Source organism: Spinacia oleracea, chromosome 3 (assembly GCF_020520425.1).
Source record: "Spinacia oleracea cultivar Varoflay chromosome 3, BTI_SOV_V1, whole genome shotgun sequence".
Taxonomy (NCBI): Eukaryota; Viridiplantae; Streptophyta; class Magnoliopsida; order Caryophyllales; family Amaranthaceae; genus Spinacia; species Spinacia oleracea.
Genome location: NC_079489.1, coordinates 106,967,578 through 106,976,402, shown reverse-complemented (window position 1 = coordinate 106,976,402; position 8,825 = coordinate 106,967,578). Strand labels below are relative to the sequence as shown.

The following is an 8,825-nucleotide window of genomic DNA, read 5'->3' as shown; positions in this document are numbered from 1 at the left end:
AACATTTCCCAAGCCAAATTTTGACAGAGTTCAACATAGGAATGTCATTTCCGATAAGTAATATGTCGTCGACATATAATACTAGAAAAGCAATTTTTCTCCCACTGACCTTCTTGTATACACAAGATTCGTTTGCATTCTTGATGAAACCAAAGTCACTGACTGCTTCATCAAAACGTATATTCCAGCTCCTTGATGCTTGCTTCAACCCGTAGATTGATTTCTTAAGCTTGCATACCTTTTTAGCATTCTTTGGATCCTCAAAACTCTCAGGCTGTGTCATAAACACAGTTTCTGTTAAAACGTCATTTAAGAAAGAGGTTTTGACATCCATCTGCCATATTTCGTAATCGTAATATGCAGCGATTGCTAACATTATCCGAATAGACTTTAGCATTGCAACTGGTGAAAAGGTTTCATCGTAGTCCACACCGTGGACTTGCCTGTAACCTTTTGAAACCAATCTAGCTTTGAAAACTTCAAGTTTCCCATCCTTGTCCTTTTTCAGTTTGAAATCCCATTTGCTTCCAATGGCTTGGTAGCCATCTGGCAAATCGACCAAATCCCAAACTTGGTTTTCAGACATGGAGTCTAATTCAGATTGCATGGCTTCTTGCCATTTCTTGGAGCTAGGGCTCGTCATAGCTTGTTTGTAAGTCGCAGGTTTATCACTTTCAAGTAATAGAATGTCATAGCTCTCGTTCGTCAAAATACCTAAGTACCTTTCCGGTTGAGATCTATATCTCTGCGATCTACGCGGGGCTACATTTCTAGATGGTCCTTGATTCTCACCAGATACTTCTAAAGATCTCTGAGTTTCATCATGAATGTCATCTTGAGCATTCTCTAGATTTTGTTGTTCGACTCGAATTTCTTCGAGGTCTACTTTTCTCCCACTTGTCATTTTGGAAATGTGATCTCTTTCCAAAAAGATACCATCTCGAGCAACAAACACCTTGTTCTCAGATGTATTGTAGAAGTAAGACCCCTTTGTTTCCTTTGGGTAGCCCACAAGGATACATTTGTCAGATTTTGGATGAAGTTTGTCTGAAATTAATCGTTTGACGTATACTTCACATCCCCAAATCTTAAGAAAAGACACTTTTGGAGGTTTTCCAAACCATAACTCATATGGAGTCTTTTCAACAGCTTTAGACGGAGCTCTATTTATAGTGAGTGCAGGAGTATTTAGTGCATGTCCCCAAAATTCAATTGGAAGTTCGGCCTGACCCATCATTGATCTAACAATGTCTAGCAAGGTTCTGTTCCTCCATTCCGACACACCGTTCCATTGTGGTGTTCCAGGAGGAGTCAATTCTGATAGAATTGCACATTCTTTCAGATGGTCATCAAATTCATAGCTCAGATATTCACCGCCTCTATCAGACCACAGTGCCCTAATCTTCTTGCCTAATTGATTCTCTACTTCACTCTGAAATTCCTTGAATTTGTCAAAGGATTCAGACTTATGCTTCATTAGGTAGACATAACCATATCTACTGAATTCATCAGTGAAAGTGATAAAGTAGCTGAAACCACCTCTAGCATTTGTACTCATTGGTCCACATACATCTGTATGGATTAAACCCAATAGTTCAGTTGCTCTTTCTCCAACTTTAGAGAAAGGTTGCTTTGTCATTTTGCCAAGTAAACATGATTCGCACTTACCATAATCCTCTAAGTCAAATGGTTCTAGAATTCCTTCCTTTTGAGTCTTTCTATGCGTTTCAAGTTAATATGGCCTAATCGACAATGCCACAGATAGGTGAGATCTGAATCATCCTTTTTGGCCTTTTTGGTATTTATGTTATAAACTTGTTTGTCGTGATCTAATAAATAAAGTCCATTGACTAATCTAGCAGATCCATGAAACATCTCTTTAAAATAAAACAAACAACTATTGTCTTTTATTAAAAAGGAAAATCCCTTAGCATCTAAGAAAGAAAGAGAAATGATGTTTTTAGTAAGACTTGGAACATGGAAACAGTCTTCCAGTTCCAAAACTAGCCCAAAGGGCAACGACAAATAATAAATTCCTACAGCTAATGCAGCAATCCGTGCTCCATTTCCCACTCGTAGGTCGACTTCACCCTTGCTTAACCTTCTTGTTCTTCTTAGTCCATGTGAATTGGAACGTAAGTGTGAGCCACAACCTGTATCTAATACCCAAGAAGTTGAATTAGCAAGTATACAGTCTATAACGAAAATACCTGAAGATGGAACGACTGTTCCGTTCTTCTGATCTTTCTTAAGATTCAAGCAATCTCTCTTTCAATGCCCCTTCTTCTTGCAGTAGAAGCATTCAGATTCAGAAGTGGGTTGGCTCACCTTCTTCTTTTCAGATTTGGTGCCGCTTGGTTGCTTAGTCTGGCTGGCCATGTTGCCACCTTTCTTAGCATTCCTCTTCTTACCAGATTTCTTGAACTTGCCCCAACGCACCATAAGCACATCTTGCTTATCACTTTTGAGCGTCTTTTCAGCGGTTTTCAGCATACCGTGAAGCTCAGTGAGCGTTTTGTCCAGACTATTCATACTGTAGTTCAGCTTGAACTGATCATACCCGTTATGAAGAGAATGGAGGATGGTGTCTACATCCATTTCCTGAGAGAATTGCTGATCCAGCCGACTCATATTCTCAATGAGTCCAATCATTTTGAGAACATGTGGACTTACGGGCTCGCCTTTCTTAAGCTTGGTCTCAAGAATTTGCCAATGAGTCTCGAATCTGTCGACTCGAGCCAGATCTTGGAACATGTTCTTTAACTCATTGATGATCGTGAAAGCATCTGAGTTGATGAACGTTTTCTGTAGATCTGCACTCATGGTTGCAAGCATTAGACATTTTACATCCTTGTTGGCATCAATCCAACGATTGAGGGCTGCCTGAGTGACCCCGTCGCCCGCGGCTTCAGGCATCGCCTCTTCCAGGACATACTCCTTTTCTTCCTACATAAGAACTATTTGCAAGTTCCTTTGCCAGTCAAGGAAGTTTTTCCCGTTCAACTTCTCCTTTTCGAGAATTGATCGGATGTTGAATGAATTGTTGTTTGCCATAGTTAAAACTACAATTGAAAAAGAATAAACAAATAAATAACCATTCACAGTTTCTCTTAATAAACTTTTAAATTCTAGCAAACATGCATAATTTATCATTTATTAAGCATTTTATTCAAGTTATGTGTTCCGGCAGGTGTGAATAAAATGATTCCAAGATCCTTAAATCATTGAAGAATTAAGCACATTATGTATTTTGACTCAATTCTAAAATATTATAGGTAAGCAAAAGCCTTTTGCTAATAGTCTATAAACTACTCTTGGTTGATAGGTACGTCTAAGAACTTATTAGGTAAACCTATCGATTTTGCCACGACATAAAAGGACTCCTTACTTATATCGTTGAGTTTCACCAAAACTAACGTGTACTCACAATTATTTGTGTACCTTACCCCTTTAGAATCAATAAGTAACACCTCGCTATGGCGGAAAACTATACTAAGATTGATGTAAAGGTTATCCAAGTAAGTGTTATTTTGGCATGGCGCCTTTTAACTCAATTTTAAAGTTTGGAACTTAAGGCTCTTATGTTGGTTAGATTTTAAGTGAACTAAAATCCTTAATCATGCAACATAATCAAGCCATAATCTCATGCATAATAAGACATATTTAAAGCAATAAATAACTTAAAACATGCATAAGATATAAATGTGATCTAGTATGGCCCGACTTCATCTTGAAGCTTCAAGTTCAAAGTCCGTCTTGAAAATGGGTTGGAAACTCCGTCTTGAATTTCACCATGGGAGGCGACATTTTCTTCAAATAGGATCAGCTATAATTAAACTAATTATAACTATTTGATGGTACGCATACACTAGAGCAAAAATCTCCATGTGCTTCCCTTCAAGTGCGGCTCATTTAGTAAATTGGCAGCACTTGAGAGCACTAAAAAAAAGAGAAATAATATATTTTCACAAGTGCAGACTCATTTTAAAAAATTGGCAGCACTTGAGTTCATGTGCGGGCTTTAAACTCAAGTGCGGGCTCATTTTACAAAAGAGGCGCACAATATATTTCTAAAAATGTTTCCCAAAATATTTTCATTTCCCGCTTCTCCTCCTTCCCCTTCTCTGGTTCCCGCTTCTCTCTCCTTCCCCTCTCTGGTTCTCTAGTTCTCTGCTCAATCCCCTTCTCTAGCTTCTAACAAGCCGTTGATGTTCCCCCTACCACCGACGTTGTTCCCTTACCGTCGACGCTTCCTCTTCCAGCCGTGGGTTAAAAACCCTAATTTGTAATTGTAACCTGCTTGTTGATGTTGATTGATGTTGGTTTGAGCAGTTGAGCTTCATGATTCAACCTCTAGTGAGCGTCGCTTCTCTTGCTACTCCTATCAATTTTTGTTTTACATATTCTTTCTATGTATTTGAAGTTTTATTTTTCTAGGGTTTCTTTGTATTTCAGACTCTAAATTTTTATAATTTCTTTTTGGTTGATATTGTGGTGACAAATTCGATTGGGGGAGGAGAAGAGAAATATGAAGATTTTGTATTTTTTCCCCATCAACCTTCAACATCGAACTCGTAAGGAGGTTTGATAATCTAATTTCTTAAATTTACTTCTAAACTACTATTTAATTTTGTGCTTGATCTAGTTTCTTTTGTGTTGTAGCTTTCTTTTTTCTTGCTTTGGTCGGTAAAAATTTGGAATTTTATGGGTGCATAATGTAATGAAATAGTTTTAATATCAGTCTAATTATAGGGAAGTCAGTCTAATTACACTGAAGGTGATTTATGTCAGCTGGTTTTTTAGGAGTTTCTTATTGATGGGAGTCCAATAAGATCAAGGGTGTAGTCGTGTAAAAGATAGTGTGAATAACTGATATTATTAGGTAAGGAACAACCGAATGAATCATACTAACTACCTAGTTTCCCTAGTTCTCTTGAAAATTCTTTCTATTCGCACGGTATACTTTTAATAGAAGAGAGGAAATTCATGCTTCCTAGTTCTCTTGAAAATTCTTTCTATTCAAATGATTTTTTATACTTTTTCTGTAATTCGCGAAGAAGGGAGAGAATGAGAAAAATTGGACAACAAACAATCTGCCAGGTTAATTGATGAACTAGAGTTTCACAGAACATCATTGTCTGAAGTAACATTTACGAAAATGCATCAAGTTGAGTTGCACTATTCTATAATTGCGGTGCATTTTCTAATGGCCGTTGTTAATGAAATGTTGCTAATTATGTTTCGTGTAGATATCACTAAGATCCCAGTCCCACTAGTTATGATATGTAGGCTTGTCGAGCTAGGTAACAAGATTTTGGTTGGGACGAGTTCTAATCTTTTCAAATCTTTATGCTTTACAGAGGCGGTATCTTGCTTGGAGCAGGCTGTAAATAGCTTCCTTGAAATGGAAAACTCAATATGTGTGCTAGATTCTATAAGGTAAACTAAATGGTTGAAAGTTGGTTTTGCTCTATTTGGTTGATACACGAGTTAATTTCTTTCTAATATCTCTATAATATCACCTTTTAACTTTATTTTTAATTAGGTCGATTTTGATGATGATTAGAAACTCTTTCGTTTGTAATTATGCACATTACGCCTGATCAATTGCACAGGGGTCATTATATCCTTTATATGAAAGGGATAATGACAATTTATTTGCTCATTATCACTCATGATTCATCTCATTTGCATAGGAAATCGCTGTAATATATGAGACTGATAAAAATTTGGAGCAGGCTATTGCTTAGTATGAGAAAGTTGCATATCTTTTTAAAAGTGAAGAGGTGACAACCTCTGTAAACTAGAACAGACAGAAAGTTGCACAATATTTTGCACAGTTGGAACAATATGTTTTTTCCCCTCCATCCTTTCTTTTGTTACAATTTAGTGTTGCTTGTTCTGCTCGTTGATCTTTTCTTGGTCTACCCACTCACTATGACTATGTGAGATGCTTTTTCCAATAATTGTGGGACTGGCATGACGTTAGTTCTCATAGTGGATCAATTTCATTTGTTTATTGCTAAGAACCCCATATTAGGCTTTTACTGGAAAGTTGTGTCAACATTATTATTTATGCTGGAGCCTAGAAGTTCATCGGAGGGTCAGAATTTGATTGTTTATTGAACTGTGAAATAATAGAATTGTCTATGTGTGGAACTTTTTGGCATATTGCGGCATTGCACAGTGCTAGAGTGGGTACTTGTGTGATTTTATGCACAAGTAGTTTATATCTTGAGAGTTGATCAGAAAGTTGTCTATGACAATAATGTTATGTGAGACTATAGTTCATCAGTGAACCTGACAGATTTTTTGTTGGCTAGTCCTGTTGCAACATATCAATCATATTCTGCTTAGTTGTGATGCAAAATGGTTCTTCTTGGTCAAGGAAGTTTGGGTTGCGCTGGAATTGTAGTTTTATTTTCAAAGAGGGGGGGGGGGGGGGGGGGAGCTAATATAAGTGTAAATTATGTTTTCCTTGGTAAATTGGTGACGCAATATGTCAATAGCAGGTTGTTAGGCTTTTTTAATGTTCAGTTGAATGGTTACTATTAGCCCCAAATCTATCTCTAACTATACATTTCTAGTCTAATCTCACCAGAAATGATAATTAGGGATATAATTTCTAATTGGCATGCAGATGTCGAGAGTGAGCAGATCAAAGATAGTGGGATGCCTTGGTTGTGGTTCAGTCATACAATCCCAGACGTAAAGTTCCGCATAGCAGTATCTCAATAAGTGATTTGGACCTTTGCTTATCCAAAGCATTGTTGCTGCTCAAAACTCTGGTAATATATTTCAACCTGTGAGAGCTATTCGGGATTGCCGGATCAGCAGTATAGTAGCATTTTTCTGAATTAGAAACCACATTCATTGTTGATGTTATTAATCATATTATTAGTAATATATGACCATTTTATGATGGCTATGATATGATCTTGAGATTAAAAGATCTGCACCCTCGTCTTAGTGCATTAGCTATATCACGTTTACTGTCAACACTCTAGATCTTTGTTGTAGTGAAATCAACATTGTAATCTATCCTACTTTACTGTCGTGCTAATATCACTGACTCACCACCACTAGTTGAATGGCACCGTGACTTTGTTACTTCAGTTACTCAAAACCAGCTGAATGTTGTGTTAATTATCTTTGGATGAGATGAAACCTTTTAGTATTCGTTATCTGGAGTCCTAGAGCTCACTTGTAACCAGTAAGCAACTAGTTTATTTGTTCTAATCTTCTGATCATATCTATAACTTTCCCCTTCCATCGTTCTGATTCATAGTGTTTGTCATTTGTGATTAATCGTTCTCCTAGCAGGAACTTTCTTTTTTGAATAATATTTATTCCGTTGATGAGCGTCGGCAAAGCCTCATTTATGCACTTAGTTAATTAGTTTAGTATGTCTGCTAGCCTGAGGTTCTGAGTCCACTTGAAGTCCTGATTATTTTCTGTTATAATCTGTGACTAACTACGAATACTTCTGTAAACTACTTGAGCAGCCTCAATCCAAATGCACGTGTCGGGTATCAAGATGGATCAGTCGATCAGATCGAGCAATTTGGTATTCTATTGAGCGTCTTTTGCGAAAATATTCCTCGATATATGCCATTAAGATTTACGTGTATGTCTCTATAAATCCATTCCCAGTTCCTCTTTCTTGCAGTCAGCTGTGTTTTTTCCTGAGCTTGAATTATGAACCTTTCCCCCCTCTGATTCTGTACAGGTATTATTGCAGGAATCCTTCACGATAGTGAAATGTATTTCCAGTTAGTGCCTGAATGTAGTATTTCCAGTCAGTGCAATATAAGAATGATGAATATCAATGGTCAGATTTGGATTTGTATCTTGAAGAGCCGGTCTTACCACAGATGTAGAACTTCAGCGTGTTGCACTGGTGGGAAGAAAACGGGCTCAAGTATCCTCAGCTTTCTTGGATGGCTCGCAACTTCCTGGCCATTCCTCTGTCTGTCACTCTGATGCATACTACACTGAGCGAAGGGGCTATAATTGGAGATTGTTGTCTTTGAAACCTGAACTGACGAATGCCTTGAAGTGCACTAGGAGCTGGAAATTTGGTTATGTAAGAAATAATATAAGGTACATATGCTGAATAAACTTGTACTACGTACTACGGAGTAGACATTATTTCTAACTGAACATCCCTCTCGAATTTTCTTGCTGATGCAGCTGCTCCGAGGCTCAATTGAACTTTTATGCGGCCGTTATGAGATCATGAGTAGAGCTAGGACTCGGAGTTTTGAAGTATAGTATGTTGTATTATCATGGTAATTGTGGGAGAGTGCAGGTAGAGAATGATCAGAGTCTTCTGGTTTATGGAACTTTTAAGTTATTTTCTTGGCAATGTGAACCATATGTGGAAGTAAGGACTTTTGTTGATTTTCTTTTTAATTGGTAGGAAATCAACTACTTGTATCTATTTAGCTTACGTTTTTTGCATCGGCATTGTTGAGAATGATATGGCTTGCCAATGTTAGTTGATATTGAAGCTTATTTTTGGTATAATTGTAATGTAATCGACTTTTATATTTACAATTATATACTATTCAATTTAATTATATATATAATTGGATACTTTTTAATGTGATGTATGGAGGTTAACTAGTGGCGTGGTCCAATTGTATAATATATGTAGCCGAGAATTGGTTATATAACAAATCTAGATCAAGTGCGGCTCATTTATATGCCATGTGCGGCTCATTTTTATACTTGTGCTGCCCATTTCTAGGTCAAGTGCGGGTTCAATTGCAAAATTGGCAGCACCAAATTTGTCAAATGCAGGCTCATTTTCAAAATTGGCA

General features: G+C 37.2%; 1 long non-coding RNA gene across 4 annotated transcripts; it reads left to right on the top strand.

The window, feature by feature from the left end:
• Positions 1-4,080: 4,080 nt before the first annotated feature.
• Positions 4,081-8,584, top strand: LOC110785231 (uncharacterized). 4 transcript variants are annotated; one of them, XR_002532535.2, is made up of 7 exons: positions 4,081-4,356; positions 4,523-4,582; positions 5,361-5,439; positions 6,641-6,788; positions 7,506-7,627; positions 7,730-8,103; positions 8,194-8,584. It is a non-coding gene; the product is annotated as an uncharacterized lncRNA (long non-coding RNA). The 4 variants fall into 4 exon arrangements; XR_002532536.2 differs by having other exon boundaries at positions 4,517-4,582; XR_002532537.2 differs by having other exon boundaries at positions 4,081-4,582; positions 7,742-8,103.
• Positions 8,585-8,825: the final 241 nt, after the last annotated feature.